A 3809-nucleotide genomic window follows, 5' to 3' on the forward strand; every position below is an offset into this window, starting at 1 on the left:
GATAGAGAAAATAACTTCTTTGATTTCCATCTTAGTAAGAGGCTTCAGTAAAATATCCCTATGATTCTCTGTGCATACAGTACCCTTCCTTATGATGAGTGAGTTGACAGGAGTAGTTTCCACTTCAATACCCAACAGATGCTTATATTAATTCAGGAAAGCATCCTGTATGCTCTGAGGATCATCACACTCATCACCCTTCATGTTTTTGATATATAGGACTTGATTTCTCAAAAATTTACTTTTAATCACCCCATGAAAATACTTAGAATTGCAGTCCCCGTCCTTAATCCAAGCTGTCTTTGCCTTTTGACTCAAAAACAGATTAGAAGCATCCAAAAGCTCTTTGTATTCCAAACTAGCAGCTTGCTCCTTTTCCATCCAGAAGACATCCCCAGGATTGCTTGCAATTTGCATTTGGATGTATTCAAGATTCTTTAAGGCAATCCCAGCACTATTCTTAATATCAGAAAAATACTCTCTATTATATCTCCTAAGATGATGCTTGAGATTTTTAATCTTACTAACCAATTTATACATTTTAGTACCCTGAGTTTGATACTCCCACCATTCAGCAAGATGCGTGGTATATTGTGGTGCTTTACCCCACATATTAGACAAATACAAATAAGTGCAGCGATTAACAACAACGACTATACAAACATTAATCTAATAATTCAATCACTCTCCCTTCATAATCATGGATTCCCTAGTCTTAGCAAAATGGAATTAGCTACACATTACTATCGAATCAACAACAATAGTATATAGATAACGAGAATTAAATATGATAATAATAAAAACAGACGGATCAAACAACACAATAATGAAAGCAATGAGAGAAAGATAGAAACAAAATAATAATTACGATCAAGAAATAAAAGGAAAAATAGTACCGAATACAAGTTCCGAATCTAAGTTCTAGAGTAGGAAAGTGTAAAAGAAAAGAGAAGAGAAGCAGTGGAAAAGATGAAGTAGTGAAAGATGATGTCTTTGTGCATTACGCAGTCTACTCCTAAGTAGCATACGAAAAATCTATTCTAAACCTAATCCCAAGGCCTACTTACAAAAGCCCATACGAAATTAGGCGAAAAAAACTCAATCACAGGGCACACCACTCGGTCGAGTGGAATAAAACCGCTCGATCGAGTAACTAAGCAGCAATCCCTTCGATCGAGTGGAGATAAACCACTCGATCAAGTAACTCCTTGTAATGCCTTCTCGATCGAGTAGAAATGTTACTCGATCGTGTAGTCTTCATGATATAAAGCATTCGATCGACTGGAAAAGTAGTCGATCGAGCTATTTTGGCACGTTAGACACTATGACACCTTCCGAAACCAGCTCACACAACTTCAAATTACTAGATTCCAAGCTCCGATTCTTTATTCTCCATAAATGTATGCCAATGGGACGAGTTTGGGTTTGATTTATCTTCTTTTCGGTCTATTCCTGCAATTTACACAAAACGAACCAAATAGACTATTCGGGGATATTTGTAGCTAGATGCCACGTAAATAGTACAGAAATGCATTTAAAAATGAGTTAAAAACCTTATATAAAACACACGCATCAAATCTTCCCAAACCAAATGTTTGCTTGTCCCCAAGCAAATTATAAATGCAAATAAGAATAAACAGTGGAACGGGACCAACGCATCAACTACAAATCATCCACCAAAACCAGTTTAATACAACAACTAACAAAGTGGCAAATGATAGGTGCAAACGAATTAAATCAATGTTTCAAACTTACTGAACCGTCGACCTTGCAAGACTCAAAGATATCGGACTCTCACGGGTCGCTCATCACTCAAATTTAGGCACGAGGTGAGTATATATGTGAAAGATAGAAAGAAGTAAAGACACTCACCTAACTCGACCTATAAGACCATGTATGTAGTGAACATGAATAAAGTCTCTACAACCGTACATACGCATTCCAACCATACTAATGACCAAGACACATGCCGAGGACTTACATTTGGGTAAGTGAGGTACTGGGTAAGAAGGGGCTAAGATGAATTTAGATATGTGGAGTTAATAGCCAGGCTAGCAACAACGAATCCAAATATTGAACTACATCCCAACATCATACTTAGTATAAGAAAACAAAACGGTGCAAATTCAATGCACTCAACTCACAATACACCACAAACTTGTCAACTCCCCATAAAATATAAATAAAACATGGGAGTGAAAATCATCCATACAATTTCTCGTTTTTCGCAAATGATTTTTCTTTCTTTCAACTCTTCTTCGTATTTCCAATTTTTTCTTTTCATTCTTTTTTTTTCCATTTTCATTCATCATCATTTTTTCTTTCATCCCCTTCAATTCTTCCACCAACTTCTGAAATCAGATAAATATAACCAAACTGCAGTAAAGCATTCCAAACAGCTACTCATCACTAGCTTGTCTAGGGTAGGGAAAATTATAGAATGTAGCTAATAGGAAAAAAAGGCAATTTAGCTATGTGGGGCTCATGGGTAAAATGAAATAAAAGGGAACTGCCTCTCCTAACATGTGTCACCATCCATAGACCGAATGCATACAGGTATTAAGAAGACTAGACTCATGCATATGCAAATTGATATTACATGCCTTACAGAGAGTACTACTCACATCCTAAATGAAACCGGTCATGAATGTCACCAGTTTATAAAGGTCTAACCTCAGAATGTAATGTAGATTGCCCACATATGAGTCAAGTATATTCGTTCAAATAAGTGAGAAATAAAAACTCGTAGATCATGCGCATTATCATGCCAACTAAATGTCAAGAAAATGCAGGACTAAGGTAGGGATTCAATGTAGCGTCAAAGTTCAAACGTTCCGACTCAAATTAAACGTGAATTTTTTTTTAAATTTATGTGATTTTTGAATTAAAAACGACAATGCAAGTGAAAATGAATAAACGTGCAAACGAGAATGCAAGAAAACATGCAGACACAGATATGGATGCATACCTCCCCAAACCAAACCGTACAATATCCTCATTGTACAAAAAATAGGGAAAGAAATGCAAACTGAGGAGAAAACGATAACTTATAAAACGTCGTGAAGAGGGACCTCCCCAAACCGACCATGAACATGGGAGGTCAAACGAAGTCAATCAGTAGCTTAACAGACGAAGAGGAACAACAGGAAGACGAAACTGCTCGATCGAGTGGCTTGGAATAGCTCGATCGAGTAAATTAATTTCAAAAAGGCTCGATCGAGCGAAATTGTTACTCGATCGAATGAACGTGGAATTGCAGTTTGTTGATCGAGTATATATGTTACTCGATCGAGTGATTCTCAACTCAAAAGTGCTCGATCGAGTAGAAAAACTACTCGATCGAGTGAATACACCTGCAAAACGCGAGTAAAGAGTAAGGAAAATAAAAAGGGTGCATAAAACAGCGTTTAAAGTTCAACAAAAGCTAAATGTGAAGGAAAAAGTTCAACAAAAATACAGCAAAACAGTCCGGGTTGCCTCCCGGAGAGCGCAAGTTTAAGAGGTCCCGCACGACCTTTCTGGCATCAATTAACTAGCGCGTCAAGCTCGTCGAAGTACATGACTTCAACACGATTATCTACTTCATTTGCCTCGTGATAATGCTTCACATACTGCCCATTCACCTTGAACCGATTTCCCTCGGGGCTTTCTAACTCAACGGATCCAAATTTAGTAACAGCTGTCACCGTATAAGGACCACTCCACCTGGACTTCAGCTTTCAAGGAAATAATCGCAGTCGGGCATTAAAAAGCAACACCTTTTGTCCAACATGAAATTCCCGAGGTAAATTCTTTTCTCATGCCATCTC

Source organism: Silene latifolia, chromosome Y (assembly GCF_048544455.1).
Source record: "Silene latifolia isolate original U9 population chromosome Y, ASM4854445v1, whole genome shotgun sequence".
Lineage (NCBI taxonomy): Eukaryota > Viridiplantae > Streptophyta > Magnoliopsida > Caryophyllales > Caryophyllaceae > Silene > Silene latifolia.